This window comes from Sebastes umbrosus, chromosome 4, assembly GCF_015220745.1.
Source record: "Sebastes umbrosus isolate fSebUmb1 chromosome 4, fSebUmb1.pri, whole genome shotgun sequence".
Lineage (NCBI taxonomy): Eukaryota > Metazoa > Chordata > Actinopteri > Perciformes > Sebastidae > Sebastes > Sebastes umbrosus.
The window spans coordinates 3,983,795-4,011,227 of NC_051272.1; the positions used below are offsets into that span (position 1 = coordinate 3,983,795).

The 27,433-nt window shown below is 40.7% G+C and overlaps 1 protein-coding gene across 5 annotated transcripts in view; it reads right to left on the reverse strand.

The window, feature by feature from the left end:
* Positions 1–27,433, reverse strand: part of peak1 (pseudopodium-enriched atypical kinase 1) — a 129,120-nt gene that overhangs the window by 45,011 nt on the left and 56,676 nt on the right. For 4 of the 5 annotated variants that reach the window (XM_037766797.1, XM_037766792.1, XM_037766793.1 and 1 more), the window contains one exon: positions 20,605–20,683. The exons of the other annotated variant lie outside the window; for it this stretch is intronic. The gene's annotated coding sequence lies outside the window, so the exon portion shown is untranslated. The remainder of the gene's footprint in view (positions 1–20,604; positions 20,684–27,433) is intronic. 5 annotated transcript variants of the gene reach the window in all.

Consider the following 27,433-nt stretch of genomic DNA (forward strand, 5'->3'; position numbering starts at 1 on the left):
AAACAGATTTGCGTTAACACGTTATTACTGCAATAACTTTGACAGCCCTAGTGATTATGACTGATGGTTATTTTAATTATTGATTAATCTGCTGATTATCTTTTTTCTTTATAAATCAATTGTTTTGTAGATAAAATGTCAGAAAATTTGAATAATGCCCATCATAATTTCAGAGTTAGGTGACATATTTAGATTATTTTATGTGGCCGACAGTCTAAAACCAAAAAAACATTCAATTTACTTGTCATATATGACAAAAAATACTTACAATTAATACTTAAATGCACACCACATCAATGAATATTCATGTTTAATCAGTAAGCAACTTGAACCCCTGCCCCAAGTTATTTTATTTTTGTGTGTGTTTTTTTTTGTCTGATCCTCTACGAATTATTTATTCATTTTTTTGTCCTTGCCCTTTTGTTTGTAAAACACAAAATGTCATTTGCATTGAACTTATCTGTAAAACCAATAAACACATTTAAAAAAATTTAATTTCCGTCAACCCAATAATCATTTCACCTCTTAATAACTTCATATGTAAACAACTTCAACTGGTTATTTCATTGTGTTGCCCACTAAGCAAAGTTGTTTTCCCATCTGTGTGTTCAGTGGAAGTGAGCGTTCCCATCTGTGCTGTCAGAGATTCTGATTTGTGGGTCAGCCACAAGAAGATGTTAAGAAATCTCACAGCTGTACGAAGACAACTGAGGCTGCTGGCATGCCGAGCGTGCACAACACACAACACACGCATATATTCACACACATTGCCTCCATGCGTGAGTCGATCCCATAGTCCCTCTAAAAATGCCGAAAAATCCAGTGGTGCCTTGTGGCACTTGTGGCTTTCTCTCAATGAAAAGAATCTGAAAACAACAGAGCGGTCGCACAGATGACAAACACCGCACAAACCAACAAAGCTTTCGCCTCATTAAAAACAAAGACAGTCAAATAGAACGGGGAGTTCCAGAGCTGGTCTCTGTTGGGTTTTTCTGCCCTTGCTGGCGCAGAGTTAGCCGTTCAGATGAGATGCAAGCGTTGGCCCCTCGATCTGTGACCATCTGCTCCTGATTTGATCGCAGCAAACACTGTCTGGTTTAGTGCCAGGCGAGATATCACACAACACCTGCTGCTTGGTGCCACTACCACCGATACACAAGCCCCGTGGGACTGCCAAGTGAGACCCAGACTTGTACTCGGATAAGACTGAGGAGCGATCGGTGGGATAGAACTTTATTTACTGAAAGCTACGCTGGCGAGACTTGTGCAAAACAACATTTCCCTCTGTGTGTGTCTAAAAATTAAGAAATAGTTCCATCTGAACAATAAGGTGAATGTCATCATGTGCAATGGGAGAACAGATAAGAAAGACAACCTCTCAGTGTGAGTACCTCCTCTCCGTTTAACCCCCGACAGTCACACAGCAGAGAAAAATAAGAGGGCAAATCTTCAAGAATCTTTCCCCGTCCCCCCAATATGTTCTTTTAACTGCATCCCAACCTAATTTAACTGGAGTTAAATACTGATACTATTAGAATGGTTTTAACATGACTCAGCAGAGAAAACATGGGACTTTAAAGTGGCAATCTCAAAGATTTTAATTTAAATAAATGTCTGTTAAGTCACTATCTATAGCCAAGAAATGAGGTAACTCAATGGTGAGTCTTTTTGGGTGTCTGTGGTGACATTCCCGGAACAAAAATAACAGTTTTTCTTCACTGTATACAAACAAAAAATGGAACTATATGCACACAATTCTGAAAATGTGAAGCTTGTGTTCATGGATCAACAAAAAAGACTCCAGACTGCTAAACTCTGAGCACAATTCCATTGGTTTCACTCAAATAGAAATTATGAATCAAACAGGACTGAAATCTTAAGATTTGCCACTTTAACTTCCTCTTATGAAATCTTAGTTTCTCCTTAAAGGGGACCTATTATGCTTTTCTTTAATTTCCTTGCATATATATATAACTTTACAATGTCAGATGTTCATATTAAATGTGGCCAAAGTGTCAAATAATGAGGTAAACGTATGTAAAAGTATTTCTTGTGAGCAAAACCATTCAGACTGGCTTCTGACCGTTGTGAACACTCCGTTTCCAATGTTTTCTTCTACTATGGCGAAAAGATTACATCAGTTTGTGCCGGATTTCTTGGTCATCTGCTCCAGGCAAAACGTGCACGCTTATCCAGCATATGAGTGACACACACTGTCAACTACAGATTTGTCCATTGACTCATTCAAAATAACATTTCAAACAGATAATTGGTAAAAATCCTCAAAGACAATGACAAAAAGACGGTGCATGCGCATATTTACAATCAAATTTCAAGAACAGCTTGGCTACACTGAAGGCCGAGTGGATGTTCCGCAGAATGCACATACTGTAAGCGGCAAATATTACATCTTGTTTTTAAACAAAAGAAAAGACAACGCCAAGTGCTTTAATTGCCAGTGTTACTCATAACGGTTACACAAAGGGAAGTTTTAGAATATCAAAAAGCCTATTTTTTTAACTCCCACACGTATACCATCCTTTCGTATATTACACCTGAGGCCTCCCTCATCACTTCCTCCATCAGTTATAGCTCAGTGAACTGACATGCCAGAGCACTACTCACTCTGAGGGAGAGAAAGCATTTGGGACCCGTCAGAGACACATTGTGAGAATGTCACTGTGCGTTTAGCAGCCAGTACAATTCAGCCAGAGAGGAGTAGCTCATCTCTACCTTCGTTTCCACCCGGTTAGATTGATCCAGACTCAGGCGGACCGCTGCCTGGCTGTTTGACTGGCTAGATGGAGAGAAGGGGAATCGATAATGGTGACTCTGTGAGGTGTGAGTGTGAGTGGTGGGGACATGTGACGGCAGGAGAACGGGTGAGAGAATGAATGCAAACAGTGTCTAAATGTGAGCTGTTTAAATAGCAATTCAACCCCCTCTGTTTAGCTTGAACATGCTTACTTCACAAATTCAGAAGATGCATTCAAACCATAAACTGTATATAAAGATGGACGACATGACAGCTTCCCAAAAATGAAGGCAGAACATCTCGACCGCCCCTTGGTGGCTGGCTGCAGTATAGGTCATAAATCCCGTCCCATCCATGTTAGTGGATGGGACATGATACAAACTAAAAAGTAAAATTACACGTCATATTAATTTTTCCCAAAGATGGTTACTGTCATTTAAGATAGTTTCTTATCATGCTGATGTTTGTTTTTCTGATGAGTTTGGTTTTAATTAGTTATTTGATGCTCTAAAAAGGGTGTATGACGTCATGATTGACAGCTGCTCTGAGTGAAGTAGTCACGCAACCGGAGGCTCGGGAAATAAGAGATGAGGTGTAACTTTAACTTTCCATAAATGTCACGAGTCTGTGCAATAAACCATGTGTCAGTTTGATCATTAATGTAGCTATAGAGACGTTATGTTAGTTATGGTTAGTTGTGTCTTTCTAGACAAACAGCTACCGTGGTGCTAACGTAGGAGCTGGGTGGCTCACGCTAGCAAGCTGTGGTTGTGCTCGGCTCGTGATTGGCTCGAGCAAGTGTGTGGGCGGGACTCAATACTGCGGCTCCAACCCCCCCCGATCACTACTGTGTCGACTCTGGCTCCAAAAATGACGTCAAAATCTCAAGATGGCCGCTCCAGTATCCGGGATATTTGGCTTCATGTTTGTACAGTGGGAGGAAGTGGAGACGCGTCGTCTATCAATATATACTGTCTATGATTCAAACCCATAGTATTACCCAGCAGTAGCAGTAGTTATGATTCTACCAAACTGGTATACAAAGCATGTTAATTCCTGGTGACATTTAAAGGACAGCATTCGCACAGGGGACGAGCTACTCGGCATAATATGAGGCGCTACGACAGACAGTGCCAGCGAATGGGAGGGCAGACACTGTGAAACATGGAGAGAATACAGACGACAAAAAAGAAAACAGTGACCGCTGACAAGAATAAGAGATGGAGCGATTGAGATGTAAAGAAGTGAAGCATCAAAGCCACAGACAGAAAAGCTCCCGTCAAAAAATTTCAAATCAGGGTTCTACCGCACTCACCTCTCCACAGAGAGGCAATGTTTTCCCCCTGAGAAAAGTCAGCATGCCGAGAGCTCATTTCCCACCCAGAGCACGTTCATAGAGAGGGAGTGGGTGCTCGCTGAGCCTGGTACATAATAGTGGAATAACTGAGGCTGAAAGCTGAAGCCATGAGGAGATGGGGATATGGGATTTTCTGCTGCTTTATGGCAGAGGGCTTGAATGATAAGACAGCCGTGGCAGTGGGATAGACAAGAGCAGAGGAGATATGAAATAGGAGGGGGGGGAGCTGCAGAGAGAGAGAGAGAGAGAAAGAGAGAGGCCAGGCGGTGGGAGAGAGCTGTGTACTTGGTTGTCTGTTAAGGCAAACAGTAAGCCAGTGTCTGTCACCACAGGTTATTTAAAGAAGAATCCACCATCGTTTATTCTTACAGTATATTAAAAGCTTTCAAGATGGGTTTTTTTTAAGAATAGAAGCAAAATGAGCCAATAACCACACACACACTGCATCACTGTTAGTGATGCGGCGGTCACTTTTTATTGCCACGCTTAATGCTATGGTATGCATGCTATCTATGCTAATGCTATGCCGGTTTTGCAATCATAAAAAGCTTAAAGTAGTATATCTGTTTCATAGACTGTATATACTGTAATCAAATAACGTAGTCAACCACTGGTTTGTGGACTGCCGTTTTGAAGCCTAGAGTTCGTCATTTTGGCCGTCGCCATCTTGGTTGTTTGCAACCAGAAGTGACACGAGAGGGAGGAGCTAAGAACGCTAAATAAGGCATTTATAGGCAACCAAAATGATATAATTAACTTCCATGAACTTAAAAACACACTGTGAAAGGGTTACAGTTGTAAGAAAAAAAGACGGACAACGCATTGGTAGTGACCTGTCAATCACAAGGTAGCCCCGCCCTAAAGCATCCCCTGCTTTATAGTATATTTGACTCTAAATGGGACCATAATTTACTAAATGAACATCATGCTGTATTGAAGAAGACTTGAAACTAGTGATTGAGACCATAAACTCATGTTTACAATGTTTACTGAGGTAATAAATCAAGTGAGAAGTAGACTCATTTTCTCATAGACTGCTATACAATCAGACTTCTTTTTGCAACCAGAGGAGTCGCCCCCTGCTGGCTGTTAGACAGAATGCAAGTTTAAAGCACTTCCGCATTGGCTTCACTTCTTAGACCTAGGGGTAGCCCACTGGTCTAGTGTGTATTTATTGCAGTACATTTTCTCAAACAGGAAGTGTTTGAGTTATAAGAAATCATTCAAACAAAATTTGGGTGTTAAAAAATTCTGATAACAATATATGTTAGATATACAGTATATGTTTTTTTATCGTCATTTCTGCACGACAATTTCTTGTTACTTACTGTCTGACATATACACCAATAACAATATGTATAGGTCTAGCTGTAATTTGCACTGCAAATTTACATACTTTATGAATGCACCCCTTACCTATTCTGTCTATCTATAAATCCACCTGGCCTTTGCAGGGGATATTACAAACATCCTGTACAACTATAGGCTTTTAGCAGCGGTTTGGTGAAGGGCACTCTGACAGCAGCAAATGAAGTGCAGGCTGCACTTATTGCCTCCTTTTCTCAGATTTTCTCAGCTCATCCCCGGATTTAAAATGACCTTCAAACATCTCCCCCCCAGCTATTCAAGCACTGCTACCTCAAAATACAGTTAGTGGTGTCATTGACTAATCTCTTCACTTAGTCATGGGTGCTGAATGGTGCGTAACAAGTCTCTTTCATCAGAAACTCTCTTCAGAAAAAAATCTGAATGCAGTATAGGACTAGTAATGTGGAATGAACATTACCTATGTGACAATGACAGCTGCTGCCAAACACTCCTGAGCCATGTTTGAGTGTGTATGTGTAGCTCTGGCACACGTCAACCAGCTTTCAATTTTCGGAGCAAAGCCACTCCGAGTCACAGCTGACTTGTTTCACACGATTCCCAATTTCTACCAAATTTCACTCGCTGTCCACAGAGAGATTGTGCCAAAGTGATTTCACTGTATGTCACTCCAGTTTTAAGGAGCTTTTCCGCGAGTACGACTCTCATTAGCTGCTAAATTGAACTTCAGTTTTGAGTAAAATCAACTATTCAGCTGGCGTAAAAATGTGTTCTCTCATTTGTGAGTAAAGTGGAGGTTCAATGGACTGAAAAAACATCCTCTTTAAAATAAGTGACAAGTCCTCTCTGCTTAGGAACTTTTTCATTTATTAAGACAGACAGAAAGAAAGCTGAAAGGGATATGGAAATGCATGTGAGCTCTGTGACTAAAACCAAGAGGATTATTCCAGTCTGTAAATGGTAAAAGGGAGGATAGACTTTATATTTATATCATGGCTGTCAATCGATTAAAATATCTACTCGGGATTAATCGCATGATTGTACATAGTTAAATGCCATTAATCACAAATTAATCACACATTTTTCATATGATCAAAATGTACCTGAAAGGGAGATTTGTCAAGTATTTAATATACGTATCAACATGGGAGAGGGCATATATGCTGTTTTATGCAAATGCATGATATATTTATTATTAGAAACCAATTAACAATACAAAACAATGACAAATATTGTCTTGAAACCCTCACAGGTACTGCATTTAGCATTAAAAATATGCTTAAATCATAACATGGCAAACTCAAGTTCAACAGGCAACAACAGCTGTCAGTGTGTCAGTGTGCTGACTTGACTATGACTTGCCCCAAACTGCATGTGATTATCATAAAGTGGGCATGTCTGTAATGGGGAGACTCATGGGTACCCAGAGAACCCATTTACATTCACACATCTGGAGGTCAGAGGTCAAGGGACCCGTTTGAAAATGGCCATGCCAGTTTTTCCGTAAGTTTGGAGCGTTATTTCGCCTTGTTTGCGACAAACTAGTATGACATGGTTGGTACCAACGGATTCTTTAGGTTTTCTAGTTTCATATGATACCAGCATCTTCCCTCTAGCTTTAAAAATGAGCTACAACCTAAAAATCGCAAGTTGCATTAATGCGTTAAATAAATTAGTGGTGTTAAATGACTTTGCATTAACGCGTTATTATCGCGTTAACTTTGACAGCCCTAATTTACATTGCACCTTTCTAGTCTTCCGACCACTCAAGGCGCTTTAGCTGCTCATCATGATATAATCTAATGCTCATTCACACACGCTCACACACCGCACAGCCGGGAGCAATTTCTCTTCAGTATTTTACCCAAGGATATTTTGACATTTGGACTGGAGGAGCCAGGGATTGAACCGCCGATCTTCCGATTTCTTGGATGACCTGCTCTACCTCCTGAGCCACAGCCGCCACAATTAAAGCATGAAGACGAGTGAAATGGACCGATCCTATAAAGAACCCAGATCGAGGCTTAATTGGGCAACAGGCCAGATTGAGTGATCGTTCTGTTTCATCTCTCTTTTAAGTGTTGAAAGTCAGCTATTACGTCCACTATAAAGCCAACCTCTTTTGGCTGTAATAGCTGAAATAAACACTTAGACTACAAATATCCGGCTCTAGTTCAGAGTTAATAAAGGAGGTCCAGGGTGGCATTGCCAATTAGAGGCATCAGGGCTTGTTTTTCTCTTTATAAGATATATGCCCATGTTCGCAAGGGTGATTGAATCAAGGCTAGAGGAATAAAAGATGAATTCTCACTAGGGGTGTAACGGTAGACGGGAGTCGTGTGCGAGTTCGGTGCATTAGGATATGCTTCTTTTCATTTATTTTGAACAGAGTAGTGCATTGTATGAACACTGAACAAACACTTCTCCACAGGTCACAGTAGACTATAAAACTGAAAAGCATCTCTTATGCTATGACAGTGAAAATACAAAATAAATAGAATGATAAAAAATAAAACTTGTTTAATAAGCAAGAATACACGAACCGTCACAGCCCCTAATTCTCACAGTGTATAGTGAGTGAATCCCATTAAAAAGATATAAATTCTGTAGAACAGATGAATGGCCAACCATTACAAGCAGCCAGTTTGTAATGAAGATTGATTAGCTGAAGTGATTCATGTGTCTGGAGTTCACTAATTTGGCTGAATACAGATGTGTAAATCAGACCATTAAAGTTTACGTGATCTGCATGAAATGCTGCAAAGAGAAAAATAGTCTGAAGGAAAACATGCACAAGTCAGACACAGCTAAGCTCCCACTATACAGACCTCACTATGAGAGTTATGTACCAACAAATGAGAAGCAGTGAGAGACATGGTATGTAATCTACAGAGTTTCCCCGGAGAGTTACGTTCACAATCCAAACAAGTCAGTGAGCTGACAACACGCAGACCACCAAGGAAGCCAGACAAGAGAAAGGAGGTGAGAGGAGGCACAGGGGACTCAGTTTATCCACATCATTTCAGCTCCGTCACAGAGAATATACTAGAAGAAAAAGTCAACGTCTTATGAGCCAATTTCTGACTTAATGTGCTAAAGGCTGGCCCACACTGAAGGATTTTTCAAATCTTAACAGATGTTGAAACTGTGCAGTAAGAGAGCCCACACATGATGACATGTTATGTTAAATTTGACAGGTTTGTTCCTATCGTGTGTGGAGAGCAACAATTTGGCCAAAACAGCAAACCACACACTAACAGATTCCATTTATGAACAACAAGAGTCCAGACTCAAGAAAATGGAAATCTCACAAAATCTCTCACAATCAAACGTGATTTTAGTGTAAACAAACATGGCGGACAACGGGCAGGAAGAATTAGCAATGTTTTTGTACTTTGTACTGAAAATTCACAAAGAAAACACATAAATAATGGATGAAGTCATGGAGACACGTTATATAAACACTCGTGCTGTTGCCACAAATCAACAAGTTGGTCCTCCATTTCTGAAGTCTATCTTACTACTAGTTTATGCTTCATGTTTTCCATTAGCTCATGCATTAGCCGGGGCAGATATGATGGCGGCGGTTGTCCTTCCTTCTTCAGTCAGCTTGTTTCTCTATTGGTTATATCGTTATTTCCCACGTGACCTCGTCATCGGCTGTCCTCGGGGTTCCCCACACACAACAGGATATCTGATTTGAGATTGGTGCGTCCAGGATGGACTTCTGAGCCGATAGGGAGTTGTAAAAAAAACACTCTCAACATACCTCACACCACAGGAATATCTGGCAAGATAATCTTTGGAATCATCAACAAATCTGGGCTTTGCTGGCCATTGTCGGGAGGAGGGAATCGGGCCTAAAATCAGCATGAGTCTCGTGTAGTGTGTGCCCAGCATTAGTAATGATAGTCATTGTGGTGGTTAACAATCTTACCACAGTTAACTACAGATGGTGGATGGTGAACATAAATCCCCAGAAGTAGAAAAAAGATACATTTTGTGTTTTGGAAGCATTCATGTGTCGTCACATATAGGAGGACCCCTTTTATAAATTACCAGAACAAACATTGTGGTATAACTCAACACACATGGAACAAATCTAATAAATCTAAAGACACATCTATCACCAGGCGACAGTCATGCCATGTGTGTATTTGTAAATTTGCATTCTGGTGTAGCAAACAATACTGTACACTGTAATCTTTGGGGACTATATTGATAATATAAAAAAAAAAATTCATACATCATAAGATGGACTTAAAAATGCTTGAGAAATGTTTTTTCATTGTGGATTGGCCTTTGCAGTGTTCATGCTGCACCAGGGGCTCATCCATATTAATGAAACACAAGATGGACTGAGTGTAATGGACTGAATCCACTGTGATGTACTAAGTGGTTAGACGGCTGAGTGTGTGCGTATATGAATGAAGGGTAGAGGGTCGTGTGTGCTTTAGTGTGTGTAGCAGTCTTTGTGTATGTTTGTTGATATGTGTGTGTGTTCAGTGTGTAATGAGAATGAAATACATTATCAAGATGAACTAAAACTTGTTCTGGTCATTCCTGTACTTGGGAGTAGTGAGAGATTATAGACTGTCACATGAATACTTCTAATCCTTGGACAGTATCAACAGGAAACGTATCCTAATACAACGGTTCGTATGATGTCTTACGAAAAGTTATTGTAGGGCTTTCCCGAATACAATTTTTTGGGCTTTGAAGCTTCGTTGAGAAATATTTTAAGTTATTCAAAGCTTCGCTGCACATCGCAGCAGGCTGACATGTTCTTCTGTCTGTCTGTCTGTCTCCATCTTCACCGTTTCAGTGGCCCGGACAGTGCCGCTGCCACACTACTGTACACACATACACACACACCCCTACACACAACAAACAGCGATATCCGTCTGAGAATAACTAACTAATAATAATTAATGTTGAATAATGAATAATGTTGAGGGATTATTCCTTATTTCATGGGCTATTTGGGGATTTATACGTTATCATTACATACTTGTACTACAAAAAAACTAAACAAAATTAAGCATTATTCGGGTCAGCCCTCAATTATTCCTAATTTTTCCTACGTTTTCCTACAAATGTCCAGCAACACGTGTCAATTTCTGCTCATTACATGCATACCGTTTTTTTCAAAATAAACTTCCATCTTCACAGGAAACAACTTGGTTAGGTTTAGGCTACAAAACGACTTACTTAGGTTTAGGAAAAGATCGTGGTTTGGGTTGTTATAACTACGGAAGTGGCGTAACTTAAGTATGGAAGTTACGTGACAAATCAACGTTGACCCACCCATCCACTACGACTTCCTCCCTACTCAGCATTCGCTCCTCTTTATCCTTCCTGGTTCACGACTACGTGGATTAAATATGCATTCAGTTTGTGGGATACATACAAATTACAGTGTATTACTTTACGTAGGTATAGCTACAAACACATGTGCGATGCTGACAGTCGATGAGCTTCAATCCCCCCCCTGTAGTTCCTTTCCTGAAACACTATTGTCTATTGTTTGTTTGAAGAGAAGACAGTTGTTTAAATTTGTTTCAGCTTGTTAACAGTTATACTTGAGCTGTAAATGAATGGTGAGCTGGGGGATACTGGTTTATTCCTCAAAAGGGGAAATATATTGCTGCTAAAGATGTTCTATCTACTATACTACAGAAAGAATACTTGCAGTGTGTAATCAAAACTCTTCTTTGTTTCATTATGTTTATTTCCACTGCCAAATGAATCCATAAGGAAACGGAGTGGGCAAAATCAGTCGCCAGGAATTAGAGCACACATGTTAGCAGCAGCATTTTCTGGGCCTGCTCTTCAGTCCCTTCAAGCCTCAAGTCTTCCCAGAGTAAACAAACTAAAAACATGGACTATACAAGCTCTTTTCAGTAGTAGTGTTGGCAGACGGCGATGAGTAATGTGACAACCAAACAACCTCATTAGAAGCTCACCTCCCAGAGCTGATTCACTGACAGATTTGACTTGGAACAGCCAATGCAAAACCAGATGATGCTGTCAAAACAATGTCCTCCTCGCTGCAGTGTAAGGCTCAGTCGTTAGCCCGTGGTAGTTCCAACTGTCAGTCTCAGTTGTTCAACAATCCCACAAGATGGTTAAGATGCGGTTTAGTTTCAATATAGCCGGTGGGGACCTCAACTTGAAGCTTTTTGATTGTGTTGGACAAATCTGATTCTTGTTTTAATGTTGGCTGTAAATATCAAGTTTCCAGTTGTATTTGTGATCAAAACACACCTGTACGAGTAGGAACATGTGGATCTGGAATGTAGGATTTCCTCATCTATTTTTAACCTGTATGCTAAGCGAATGAGAATAAAAATCTGACATCTCAGTCAGGGTGAAGGCTGCTATTGTGTTCAATCTTTTGAGGTTATCCTCTCTGTAGCCTGAAGGCTCAATATGCAGTTTCTGAGCACATTTCATGCAAAGAAGATTCATTAAGATCGCAATATATTTTGGTAGATTAGGTTTGCAATTACACTCTATGGGCGGGCGTGACTCAAAGCACCGACTGGGGCTGCGGGGGTAAGAAGGAGAAAGGCAGAGAGAAAGACAGAGAGGGAGTCAGTAGTAGAAACTCAGCGACAGAGAGGGAGTGAGGGAGAGCAAAACTAAAAGAAGAAAAAGAGAAAAAAAAAGAAAGCAACAACATTCCAGCGCAGTGTTTGGTATTGTGAAAGCTCTGGGAGAGTTGCTGCAGTCTGGCCTGGGAAAGAGCCAGCGCAGGTCTCTGGGGAGACCAACCCGCTGGCCTCCAGACAAACACCAGCAAAGTGGCAGAGCCGACACCGCCAGATGTGTGGGAGTGCATTATACACACACACACACACACACACACACACACAAGACACAAAGAGACGCACATACAGAGTATCACTCCCAAAATAAATATTGGCCATTTGGAAAATGTGATACCCAAAGTGAAATGAGTTATGTAATATCAGTAAAGTTGTCGGGTATCATAACACCTCTGCTAAAAACAAGTTACAAATTTAACAGTGTGATTTTAAAGGTGTTAAATGAAGCATTTTTTTTAAAAATAAAACTTAATGAAAGGACACAGAAGTTTTGAGGAAAGCTGGAGAACCAGCAGGCACTGGTTGTGTAAATACTTGGTGCCCTGAAGATATACTGTGCTGTGTGTAATACAATACATACTGTACAGTAGCTCCACAGTTAAAATAACAATTGTTGACCTGGTGTTGCTGCTCTTTTTACAGCAGAGCATCATTTTAGATCGGCCTTGTTAAACGTGAATATTACACAATCTGAATAAAGCCTGACGGTAATTTTACGGGGTTAAGTTAAAGAAACAGTGTGTAACATGTCAGGGGGTTTATTAGCATTAATGGAATTACTCATGACTATGTTTTCATTAGTGTATAATCACCTGAAACTAAGAATCGTTGTGTTTTCATAACCTTAATGAGCCCTTCACATCTACAGCGGGTCTTCTTCACAGAGTCCGCCATGTTTCTACAGTAGCCCAGAACACCCAAACCCTGGCTGTAGAGAGAGCCTTTTTCTTGTTTTTACGTTGCCTGAAGGCCACTGTAGTTCTCCAAAACTGTGGTAATTTGAGCCGCAGAGTGCACAACCGTGGTAACGCTTGCCGCCGTCTGACTTCCGTTGCTCCTAAAGTAGTGTTATTATGATAAGGATGGCCTCTGAGTGAGGCGAACAATGTTACCACGGCTTTGCACTCGGCGGCTCACGTCACCGCAGTCTTTGAAAGGGAGGAGTGAGCGGAGGGGTACTCAGCTGGTTGCAATCTGCAACCACACCACTAGATGCCGCCAAATCCTACACACTGTCCCTTTAAGAGATAACTCCACTTGTTTTGATTGACAACATTCAAAACTCCTCAATATAAAGTGAAAAATGATTTACGTAAACTAATGGCATTAACCGATGTCAATAAAAATGCTCCATTGAAAATAAGTACAAGGCTGCTTTTGTAGAAGTATACCCGCCTGCTTACACACATTTATGTGCATAACTTCTACCTGATCGCATAAATTCTCAATGGGAACAAAATGTTCCTTGTACTCCGAGGAAATCACAGTGCGTGCCGCCTCAGTGTTCACAAAGTCCTTGTCACTGGAGCAGGTAAAAAAATGTGCAACATGATATCACCACAGATTAGAGACTCGGCTCTGTACTTTCTAGCTTTTGGAAAGCTATTTGCGTCGAGGAAAAACATCTCACAACTGTCCAAAGTCATGTGCATGGTAGTTTTTTTTCCCCCTTAATAACACTTCTCTAGTGGTAACAAAACTATAGAGAGCACACACAAAAGAATGCTTTAACATAAACCACAAGGAAAACAGTCTGGAGGAAGGTGGTAGAACAGATCTCAGTGAGAACCAGTGCCACAGATGGTCACACATGTGCCATGCTTCTTCAGGCATGTTTCATAACTTGCATGCAAAGCGCGGCTATAGAAAGTACATTTGAAACCTGTTTAGTAACTGCTGTGTTAATGTGCTGGTCATGGGAAAAGGAGGAAATGCACGCGTCTCATCTACAGTATACAAGCTGAAACATTCAAACCTCGAGTTACAACGGCAGCACGGTAGCAGGTCTATATTAACGCACGATCCGGCTGTAGGGCTATAAATAACAAGCATGTCATCATGGGAGATTTTTTTTCATCTCTCTTACGGTTTGTCTCTCACCAACACACACATACTCTCCCTTTCACACTCACACATACGCTCATTCACTCTCACTCACTCCCAGTTTCACTCGCTCACACGCTCCGCGCTCTGGTGTAAAACTGCCACAGTGATTAGCCGGGGGAAAGGTGATGACTGTGGAGAGTACGTGGAGGTTTTCTCCCACCTGACTAACATCCTCCCTGCTGGCGTTCCCTCTGTTTCCCCATAGAACAGAGGCTTGTTTGGCACCAGGACCAACATCAAACATCGAGGGTACAGCATCGTGCTGAGAGCTGGATATACTTGGGATGCCAGTGGGGGGGTGCAGGGAGCAAGCAATCAGCTGGGATCACAGAAAATTATTTTGGCTTCAGGACTGTAATATCACACTTACACACACTTGCCCAGACTGCCTGCGGTATAGCTGCCTGAACTAGCACAGGCAGTCGTTCAAGGCATGGCGGGCAGCACGTTCCCTTTCCTGTCAACAAGTCTGCTTTTATTGTGAAACCTTTGAAGCTTGCCCTTCATTTAGTCAGCTTCGTTCTCAACCTCTTTACTCCATTCAAGATCTAAAACAAGCAATGTGAGAAAGAAGAGAGAGAAGAAGAGGTAACCTCACAAGTCTGCTGAGATAAAAAAATGGTTTAACGATTTGAAAAAGTTGTCAGATGTCACAAATAGATTAACTTTGAAAACCAGGACAATAACTGTACTCCATTTTGTTGTTTTTTACCCTGAATCGGTTTTATTTAAATATGTAATGCAGACACAAAAAACTAGCACTCTTGGCACTCCATCTTACCCAGGTCTTAATTAGACTTGCTGGAGTACATGCATGAGAAACAGAATATATAGGAAGAATATATAGGAAGCTACAAAAGACAGAAACAGCCCCAAGACAAAACGGAAGCTGCCGGGAGAAACTCGTCCTACTTTCTTCTAAGAACAATCGCCTCTTTCTGCTACAGCGCTCGACTCGAGGAGAAATGAGAAGGGGGGAGAACAGTTTTGATAACAGTTCCCAATTACCACCAATAAAAAGAAAACAGAGTTTTTGTGAATGTAGAAATTCTCTCGCTTTTCCCATGGTGGTTTTGGACTACGTTAGGCTGACTGTAAGGGGGGGGGACAGGCTTATATCACTAATGATTTAACCATGGCTTTGTCTGTTTCTCTCTGCCTGCTAACTGTGCTCTCTGGAGAACAGCTATGCTAATCCAGAAATCTGGCTCCACTTTGGAAAACATTCACAGCTGTCTTTTTGTGTTATGTGAAATCAGGGGCTTTATTCCAAAATCTGTCAGACTTTGATGAAGAAAAAAAAAACTCAATAAAAAGAGATAATAGAATCATTGAACTCCTTAATGAGTTTCAGTTATATATCAAAGATTAACTTCCATAAATTGGCTTCAATTGTGTCTTAAAACTTGACAGTAGAGGGTCCAAGTTGAAAAATGATCAACTCCAGAAAGACATTATGTACACAACAGTGGTGGAAGAGTCATAACAGCTGTGTGGGCCTGACTATAGACTGTATTTATAAAGATGGACGACGCGTCTCCACTTCCTCCCACTGTACAGAAGTGATCCCAGGACCATCTTGAGATTTTTGAGTGATTGGGGGGCTGGAGCCGCAGTATTAAGGTCCCGCCCTCACACCTGCCCGAGCCAATCACAAGCCGTGCACGGCCATAGCTTGCTAGCGTGAGCCACCTAGCTGCTACGTTAGCACCACGGTAGCTGTTTGGCTAGAAAAGACACAACAATTAACCATAATACCTCTACATTTATGATCAAATTGACACGTTCTATTTCACAGACTCGTGACGGTTATGGAAAGTCAAAGTTACATCTCCTCTCTTGTACAACTCAGAGCCTCTGACTCTGTGACTACTTCACTCAGAGCAGCTGTCAATCACAGCTGTCAATCATGACGTCACACCCCTTTTTATAGCATCAAATAACAAATTAAAATCAAGCTTATCAGAACACTTAAAAACTACCTAAACTGACAGAAACCATCTTTGGAAAAAATCCGCTAACATGGAGGGGGGCGGGGTTTATGACCTATACTGCAACCAGCCACCAGGGGGCGATCGAGATGTTTTGGTTTCACTTTTGGGGAGCTGTCATTTCATTCACCGTTATATACAGTCTATGGGCCTGACCTGCATCATGAAAAAGGTGAAGCAGGTTTTACTTCTGCAAATTATAAAAGACATTTTAGGAAGGGTCAAACAAGAGGAGACCCCATTCAGGTAACCTGCTGGTAGAAAATATGTCACAATAGTAACAAAAACGACAACAAATCCTTGACTAGTCCATCATTGTTTACAGTATTTTCTGGCAACTAGTTTTGGACGGACATAGCTTTCCTTTTTGCAATCATTTCTCTTGGTGGCTTTGAGGAAGATGATGAGCGGTGTGGGCCAAAGAACGACTGCTGGCACCAACAGCTTGGAAAGCAATACCACATCATCCAATTACATTGAACACAACACCCCCCCCTGCTCTTAAGCACCAAGCGCAAAACAAACCAACGGCAGCAGAAACTAATGGATACCAGAGAAGGCAGAGAGGCGGCGGGAGAGAGATAATGCCATCCTACGCCACCGACACTTCCAGGTGAAACGCACAGGGGGACGAGGGCGAGCAGCAGCCTGTGGGTCAAAAGCTTTGAAAGAGAGAGCATATGTATGCTTTGTACAGAAGCTCACTCAAGGTACAGTACCTCTGTCTTTGCCTGAACGAGCATTTCATCCTCCTCGCTTCCTCCAACCAGCCCCAAACCATTTCAGTTGGTGCATGTGTGTGTGTGAAATCGAGCCTGACGGGTCTCATTAAAAAAAGAAACATTTTGAAAATAAGATTCTACACATTTCCTGGTTGTGAGGGGGAGTTTTGCTGCCAGCCACTGTTTGCTGCTTACTACATGGATTTTTTTTTTCCTTGGCATGGAGGAGAGATGAAAATACGTTGTTTCAGCATCTATATCGCAATGGACACATGTGCAACCATCTGATCCTCCAAGGAGTCTCAAAGATTATCATAAATTCAACTCTTCCCCTCCTCAATATTTATGAGAGCTTGCTTTCTGCAAAATAAAATGGCCGAACTGGAAGAAACAAAACTTCCTTGAAACTATGTTAAAGTCCCAGTGAAAGACTAAAGCTAAAGACGCTTTAACTTCTGTGTAGTGAGTATTGCCCAGTGAAACTGAATATTTGAGCGGTGTACAGTTACAAGACGGGATTCAAATCAAATCCTTCACATTTGATTGGAACACTAAAAAGTGGGCGGGTTTAAAATGTGGCGCGATACGAAGTTACTGAGGACTGTGGCACTAGAAATTGAAGATTGATTGACGGATGGATGTCATGATATTATTGGTTGAACTCAGACTGTAAGAAGTGGACGTAGTCACCGTGACGTCACCTATTGGTTTGTGGACTGCTGTTTTGAAGCCTTGAGTTTGGTCATTTTGCCCGTCGCCATCTTGGTATTTTGCAACCAGAAGTGATACGAGAGGGTGGAGCTAAGTACACCTGAATGCTGAATAAAAAATTTTTTAGGCGACCAAAAAGGATATAATTAACTTTCATGAACTGAAAACACACTGTGAAAGAGTTAAAGTTCTAAGATGAAAACACGGAAAACTCCCAGACCAAACAACGCCCTAAAGCATCCCCTGCTTTATGGTCTGTTTGACTCTAAATGGGACCGTAATTTACTAAATGAACATCATGATGTATTGAAGAAGACTTGAAACTAGCGATTGAGACCATAAACTCATGTTTACAATGTTTACTGAGGTAATAAATCAAGTGAGAAGTAGGCTCATTTTCTCAGACTTCTATACAAGCAGACTTCTTTTTTGTAACCAGAGAAGTCGCCCCCTGCTGGCTGTTAGAAAGAATGCAACTTTAAGGCACTTCAGCATTGGCTTCACTTCTCAGACCTGGAGTTGCCCTCTGGTAGAAATTGGATGGTAATAGCTTACGTAAGCACATGTCATATTTTGCTTTACAGGAACTAAAAGATGATTCATTTTTTGTTGTAATATTTGTTTGCATATATTGTTAAAAGGTGCACAATATGACCGTGGATGTGATCTAAAAGGTTTAAAAAGGCTTTTTTTAATTTCATCTCGACTTTAAGGACTTTCTTTCCCGGCAAACCCACGCTATGCATTGTTCTAAATAAAGTCTTCTGATAATTGGATGTTATTTTCTTTCAGTACAGTTCCCTCGTGTGAGCGTGTGCATCTTCAAGGTCTTAAAGCAGAGCAAATGTTGCAGACGAAACTAAAGAGAAAATAGTCGTCTTGTGTTCCTTTATAAAAGGTCAAGTGCAGCACATAAAGTATCTGTTGTTATTACACAAACACACACACATACGCAGCAACATCTGTGGTGGGAGCTGTGGAGACAGAGCACATGCAAACAGAGCAGGACCCAAAGCTGCTGAGACACAACACAGATGGCTGCTTTTTACCCAGCTGGCTCTGAGACATATGGAAACAGAGATCATTAGCAAAATAATAAGTGCGTGGCAATGTTAGCAAAGGTAAGTCATCAACAAAATCCTCACAGCAAGTTCAAAAACGTTATCACTTCTGGATGGACATTTACCATTTAACTCTGCACCAATCAATAGTATCATATTGACAATGGATCAGATGACTATGTGTAATGTGAGGGGTTGGTCATAGTGAAAAAAAATAAGAAAAAAAAAATAGGATTATTAACCCCCAACATGCCAAAAAATAAACTAATACTGCTTTTAAAAAAGAAGCATACATATTATATGCTGCACTAATATGTACAGTTGTTTGGAACTTGATCCAATTTTTCACTGACATTGGAGTAACCTCTGACCTTCAGTGTGCTCTGATCCAAAACATTGCTTTAACTAAACAATATAGACTTATGACAATATTAAAGGAACAAAGATATTAAAGGAACAAAGATAAATCCAAATATCCCAGTTGGTCCGGTGCACGTAGAATACACGGTATGTAGATTGATGCACGTGATGAGGAACCAGAGTTCACAAGCGCGAGTTCCGCTTGGAGACGTTTAGCCGTACGCTGTTAGCAACAGGTGCTGAGGTTATTAGCACGACAAGCGGATTGGCGTGCGAGTCAGTCACATTATGGCCAGCGCAAATGAAACCCCGGACCTGGAAGACCCACCTGCAGGTTACCGGTCAGCTACCACAGCAACAGAGAGAAAGAGTTGTGTATAAGACGAGGGCGGTGTATTGGCGTTGCTCCACCGCTGCAGGGTATGTGAATGGAAACACATCGACCGTGCTAAAGCACATTGAGGGCATCACACAGATGCGGCGATCACAGGGATGATAAATGTTTGGGTGCTTTGAATGTTTAAACATAGTCAAGGTGGAACTACTTGACACACTTCTCCTAATTCACAAGTTTTGTTTTTTCATCATTATATGTATTTTGGGATTTTCAGTTTAAATTTCGTAGCATAATAAATGCTTTTCAGTTTTAAAGCCTGTTGTGAAAGTGTTTGTTCAGTGTTATATAGAAGTGTTTGAAATGTTACTTATTTGTATAATGAAAATAGTTTACCAAAGTTGCCAGTGGGCGAAATGCTACCTCAGTCCCCAACAAGATGATTCTGTCCATCTTTGACTGTCTGTTCAAAATAAATGAAAAGAAACGCATCCTGATGCATTTGTTTTTTTTCCCCACTGTACCGAACTGTGACTCCTAAACCGGGGTATGAGCCAGACCGTGATTCCTGTGTACCATTACACCCCTACCATTTAGCACTGGCATAACAGTCCCAACAGTACCCACACATAATATCATAATCTAATATTCACACAATGTTCCACTACGAGCATCAGCTGCAGTGCATCTCATCTGCTATTCAGGACATTAAGAATCCATTAACAAAAAAACTAGACCAGCTGTTATACTTCTATTATATATCACATCAAATATGGATGGAGTTAGTTGTTTAATTTGAAATCACACACTAATAAGAAAAGTGCAGTGTGTTGTAATTGCTATCACAGCCTGTCACTCACCAAGTTGAGAACACTGGCTTCATGCGTCCACTTTTTGTTTTGGAGAAAGCCAGTGTTGCCATACTAATGCCAGAGTAGTGTAGAGAGCGGAATCAGCAGAATAATGAGCACAGCGTGAGAGACTAATCACAGCACGACTCTGGTCCATAGGGAGTAACCAGGCTCTCTTGGCATCAACATTTAGAGTCACACAAAATAATGTATCTTCACAATTCAAAACAGTTCCACAAATAAAGTCACGGAGAAGCAGCCGCTGCAGAGGATAAAGCGAGGGTGTCGGTGTGTCATTAATTCAAGTGGGCACGCTACATAGACTGACTAAACAACCAAGAAAAAGCCTCTCTGAGGACATGAGAAAAACACAGATGGACAAACAGACCAACACACACATAAAAGAAGAGTGAACTCACGGTGCAATGAGTCAAGCGGCAGCACCGGCAGCCATGGAGTCTCAGTTGGTGGAGCAGAGAGCACCTATACTTCTGGAACCTACAGATGACAGAGAGACAGAAAAAGGGCAAAGACAGACCGAGAGATGAGGATGAACAGAATGAGAGTGTGAAAGAAAGAATGAAGAGGGAGGGCGATGGAAAGGGGAAACAGAGACGGAGGGAGAGAAGAAGAAGAAGAAGAAGAAAAAGAGAGTGTTAGTTTGCCCCGAGGCAGATCTCTTAACGTCGTGGCTCATTTTCAGAGCAAGTCATTGTTCAGGCATGGCGTTACAGAACACACATCAGATTTATTAGTACACTTAGCACCCGGAACAGACACGCTTTATTATGTTAGAGGCCAAAACACGAGAGGACAAAACTTGATGCATATGAACTAATTTGAGCTTCAAGTGGCCCTGAGGACGAGCGCTGCTCAGGCCTTCAGCAGGACAAATAGGCTACTATTTACAACTCAACATAGGTGTTTTGTTTTTTATCTGCCTGGTATTAGAGCTGGGCAATTTATCTATATTATATCGATATTGTGATATGAGATTAGATATCGTCTTAGATTTTGGATATCGTAATATGAAATAAACGTTGTCTTTCCCTAGTTTTAAAGGCTGCATTACAGTAAAGTGAAGTAATTTTCTGAACTTATCAGTATTATTTGCCTTTACCCATTTGGTTATTATATCCACATTACTGATAATTATTTATCAAAAAATCTCATTTTGTGAAAGCACCAATAATCAACCCTACAATATCACCTCAATAACGGTATTTGTTAAAAAATATTGTAATATTTGATTTTCTTCATATTGCCCAGCCCAACTTGGTAAACAATGATGCATGAATGCAACAAGATAATAAATGCCTGAAAGTTTACAATGGGGATTAAATCTAGTTTTTTTATTGAAATTGTTCATTTCATCATTCAATAACGATATATATCACAATATAGCATGTTTTCTGGTAATTCAATAAATAAATAGTCTATATGAAACAACCACATAGTAAAGCCTGTTTTTGTACTTCAGTGTGATTACTACTTAACATATGAAAAGCAGAGTATTTTCTCATTTCAAGAACTTGAGGGCCAAGTGAACATAACAGTTTTAAGTGAAATTATAGAGAAAAAATAAATCAATATAGGCCTAGCCCATACCACGATAGAAATGATATAGAAAAACATTTTGATATCGTTCTGACGATACATATGGTCATATTGCCCAGCCCTAATCCAGTCTAAAGAAGCTCTGTGGACAACAGATACTATAATCACCCATGTTAATTTATAGATAAATTCATACTGCTTTACCGATGTTCCTGCGTCAACCACAATAAACATTATTATTGTCGCCAATTCAAACACATCTACTGGTTGGAGAGTGTTTGATTCAAATAGATTTCAGCATTTCAGTCATATTTCATTTATTTGCTCCAAGAATTAAGCTTGTGTTGTTGACAAAGTGACGTCACGACAGAAACAGACATGATACTGAGACATCTATTCTCAGCTAAGACACATTTTCCACCAAAACACAGGAAAAGACATTGAGGGCGCTGTCTGTGCTGCTCGTTGCACCGCCACAAAAATAGGACCCTTGCTGATTTTTCAGAGGGCATAATTCTCTGGTCACTATGTGTCATGTTTTACATTTTTAAATATGTACACAACGCTCTACTGAGCAGCATGCAAACATCTATCTCGTCCTGGTATCCCGTGTGCTGAAAATAAACTGGTCAGTAACAGTTCTTCTAATCCAGTTAGTGGATTTAATGCCAACTGTGAAGGGAGGACATACTTTCTGTCAGTGCATTGAAGTTGCTAAGCTCACATCCATATTCAAGTCTCCTTTTGCTCCTTTAAGATCTGTTTTTGAGGTGTATTTGGAGACAAAATAGGTGGCTGTACAAGTGTTGCTATGCAACCGAGGAAAACTTCAGAAAATAACGCAAAACCATCCCCCCCCATGTCAGGGATTGTATCTTAAAAAACGTTCTGCATTAATTCATCCGAGGACGAAGCATCTTGTTGGGGGATAAAAATAGCCACAGTCATCTCAGGAGCCTTGGGTTTTTTTTTTTTTATGAGCCTATTTATTCACTGTACAACGGAAAAGAAATGATCTGTCAAATGGGAATGTGGAGAGAAAATCCTTGGAAGTTGTGCAGTGATAAAAATGTTGCTGTACATTCTGTACCACTACTACGAATAAATGCAATTGGTTTCAAAAACACTGTTCATTTGTGTGTAAGCTTCCTCTTTACTCATTCGTGTGGGGATTTAAAAACATTCCTGAGTGTGGATATTTCTGACTAACTTGGTAGTAACACACCTACTTTTTTGCTTTTCATTACAATCATCTTCATATCTCCATGGTTTATGTGTTTATGCGTTTTTGTCTATGTGTAATGGAACATCTTTGTGTGATGATCCTGTCAGTCTCTTATGCAACCTCGATTTATATGCAGAGCACATTCAGCCGACCCCCACAGCTTTGATGACATCTAATGAACATTTCTGGCAACTCTCAGGCACAAGCCAATAACGTGTTCTTTTTCACAATCTGGATGCTAAATGCTATTTTTGTAGCTCTGGCCATCATTCATATGGGTTTTAATAACATGTTTCTCATCATCTAAATTGCTGAGATTCAGGATAAAGCCTGAGTACAGCGGAGTAAACAATACAAACAAACCTTTAACTGTACAATACTCACTTAGAGGAGAAAACAAAGGCAACAGTAATGACCCAAACTGTTGTATAGGTCCATTGGATTTTGTAGAATTACTACCTGGTTCACCTTTTTCTACTAGCAACCTAACATGTGTAGGATAAATATTTATATTATAATCACTCCAACAAAGTTGAGAAGGTTTAGAAAATATCAGGGTGGCTGTCCTTGACGAGAGAAATGCTTAGTAGACTAACACTCATACGATTTTGTCGACTAATCGATTGATTTAATCGCCAGATCTGTAAAACAGAGTTTCTCCACAAAGAATCACACAAAAGCACCACTTTAAATCTTGTGTTTATCGGAGGTGTGCTCAGAAGTTTCTTAGAAATGAGTCATTCAGCGTGAAAAAAGCATGAAAAATGACGAATCGACAAAAGAAATTTTAGTTGATTAGTCGATTAATCGACTAAGAGGGGGCTGCCCTACAAAATATTGTCAAATTGTTTGTTTAGCATATGTGTGATCATCTGATCACTTGTGTTGCTTGCCCTCCTGGACTCTGTTCTAGTGATGTCTCCAGATGACAGCAAATAACTTGATGAGTAAAATGTTTCAACGGTTAGAAATTATGCACAAAACAACAAAAATAAGAATCAGGTTGAAAAAGAAAATTGCAAGGCTGGAGATTTACGGTAAGTCAGGAGATATCTCTTCTATGTGATGAGTTGTGGTCCTCCTGGGTAAGGAAACACCCAGATAACAATGTACTAGTTGTGTTATAAGTGTCATGTAGGACAGCTAAAGGGTCAATAGGCATGCTCCAGACAGTTAGGACTCATAATAGAAAAGTTCAGGAAGAGCATTTCTAAAACTGAAGTGCAGGATTATACACTCTATGCTCTGGTGAGTTATTTAAGTACAGTAGAATGACACCTGCCCTATCCAGCACTGGCTTCCCACACACTCCATGAGATATACACACCTGTGAGCTGCCCAATAAAACCAACTCTAGCAGGTCAACTGGAGCAGTTCCTAATTAAATGGCTCAGTGGACATTATATTAATACAACAATTACTAAATATGGGTTGTTTTTTGTTCATTTCCTCTACCTAGATTTAAAACTGTGATATTGGCAGCCTTGTAGTCATTTACAACCACTCTGTGTTGTGGCACTCCCCCTCAGAGGTGGCTACTGTATCCGTCCAGCACTGTTTGTTTTGCACATTTAAGCAGGCTTAAAATTAAAGTGTGGTGTTCGCAGGTGCAATTGCACGCATGCCCCCTGCTTCTGTGAACTTTATTGACCACAATCCCTCCCTCCTGCCTGGTAAACAACAGCTGGTTCCAGCGGTCCATCTGCTACCTGTACATTCCCTTCCACAGGACTCACCGCTCCAGCATGCTATTGGTTTGTCTCCTCTGAGAGGTGCACTTACTGGGACAGCACGAGTGTGTGTTGCTGCTTCGCACACCTTAATAACAGTTTGAATTTCCGACTGGCACACTCGGCGGTAAACAGGCTTTTAATTGACTGTCTGAGTGCTTTTTTTTTTTTTTTCAAAGCATGACAGTGTGGCTTGAGAATAAATGTCCTGTTTACTGCTATGACTATTGTCTGAGTTATGTTGAAGATCTACAGTAGGTGATTCAAGCTTCCTGCTGGTTTTACGACTGACAGTCCCAGTGTTTGTTAAACCTCTTTGGTGTCACTACTAAATGAGAGCATCAGAGGAACTTTTGGACAAATTGTTTATTACAGTGCCAAAAGATGTTCAATCATTCTGAACCGGATGAAACGGACACTGAACATTTTCCTGTAGGAAAAATAGTTTTATTTTAGCTACTGTAAGTGCTCAAATGTCCATTTATGTGTGTGCCTGCTTATGCTGCAATTATGTACATGCTCGTACCATAGACTGTATATAAGAAGTGGACGTAGTCACATCACCCATTGATTTGTGGACTGCCGTTTTGAAGCTTCGAATTGGGCATTTTGGCCGTCGCCATCTTGGGTTTTTGTAACGAGAAGTGACACAAGAATAAGACAATTTTAGGCGACCAAAATGTTACAATTAACTTTCATGACCTGAAAACACACTGTGAAAGGGTTAAAGTTGTAAGACAAAAACACAGACAACTCCCAGACCGGAAAACGTTGTGGTAGCGACCTGTCACCCACAAGGTAGCCGCGCCCTAAAGCATCCCCTGCTTTATGGTCTATATGAATCTAAATGGGACCATAATTTACTAAATGAACATCATGCTGTATTGAAGAAGACTTGAAACTAGAGATTGAGATCATAAACTCATGTTTACAATGTTTACTGAGGTAAAAAATCAAGTGAGAAGTAGGCTCATTTTCTCATAGACTTCTATACAATCAGACTTCTTTTTGCAACCAGTGGAGTCGCCCCCTGCTGGCTGTTAGAAAGAATACAAGTTTAAGGCACTTCTGCATTGGCTTCACTTCTCAGACCCGGAGGTTGCCGCCTGGTTCATACCGTTATGATGGTCTTTTTTTCGATCCAGTATGAGAATAATTAGCACCGTTGTAGCTGTTATACATTAAGTGTTTTCACCTGACTCCCAGATCACCTTCACCTTCGTCCATGGCCAGATTGTGTGAGCATAATTTGCTGACTCACTGTCATTAACGCTGGCTGCAGAGAGGCTGAGCTAATAGCTTACAGTGGAACCGCTTAAACAAGTGAAGGACAAGTCAAACTGAAGAAAGAAAACCAGACCCAGAATCACAAACACAGGAATCTAAATGAGTATCTGTGTTCGATTCAACCAACAACAAACAATAGTCTTAAGTAATGTAAGATAAATTGTGCATAACATATCATTTAAATCAGGATTAAGGTATAATCTCTAGAATCCATCAATCACACTCATGGCTGTCAAACAAAACAAACCAAGTGACCACATTCACTGAGCTAGACGATGATTGCATGTGTTGTTTGGAGGTTACTCTATAAAAGGTATCTACACAACATAATGGCATCTTTTATGTCTTTTCTTAATGGCATTTCAGCAGTACTGCATGATCCTACGCACGTACAATATCCACTTTATTAAATTATTAAGAAAAGATTACAAAACTTTAAACAAAAAAAACTGCTATTTGTCTCTCCAGTTTTAACCGTCATCCTCCAATACGTTTAAGGGATTGCAATGCAAGCCCGTCTTAAGATGTAAGACCTGTGTTTTTCTTAAATATGATCTGTTGGATATAGTATAAGTCTGTGGTTGAGTACAGAGACACACAGGAAGCTTTTACACAACAACAGGGCTCAGTGGAAGAACACAGACAAATCATCACATACAATCCTGAGCTTTGTGGCAGAGCCGACGCCACACAGACAAGGGAAATTGTCACCGAACACACAGATCAGTCCTACTGGCAGCTTCATGAATATGCAACGTACAGTCCATCCCAGTCATCAGAATGCTTGTTATGCTTGCTCCTCATATTTATTTTTTGCTTCCCGTCATCCTGCTCTACCTCGTCCTCGTCTCCATAACAACCTCCGAAATCTCCAAACTACTCTGCATTTTCAGCGACAGGCTTGTCAGTGCTGGTGGTGGTGGTGGAGAGGGGGGGCTCCACGGTGACAACTACCACTGTTACTCTTCATTTAAGGGATAGATAACACAGACAGGTGAGATTGAGAGGGCAAATCAGAAACCAAGTTGCCAACTTGTGAGAAACCTTAATTAAACCGAATGCAGAATTACATTTTTGTAACACTTTCTACAGTGTATTTTGATTCTTGTTATATTTGGTTCAGTTCAAATTGGAGACTGCTTTTAAGTGGCAACTGTAGTCTAGCCATGTGTTTCCAGAGTTGGCAGACGATGGCCTCCAAATGGTTTGCTTCCCAGTCGATTCATTTTGTCAGAGCCCGGCCTCAGTTCTCCCATGTGGGTGAAATAAGGAAAGGTGTGGAAACATGCCAATCAACACCTTGGATGTCTGCCTGGATTGTTTTATCGGTTGCAGTGAAACATTTCAATACTAGAAAAGAAAGACAGAAAAAAACATGGGCCGAGGTAAAAGGGCACAGAGGTAACATGAGGCCAACTCCCACCGCTTCAGGTACTGGTCTCAATCCAA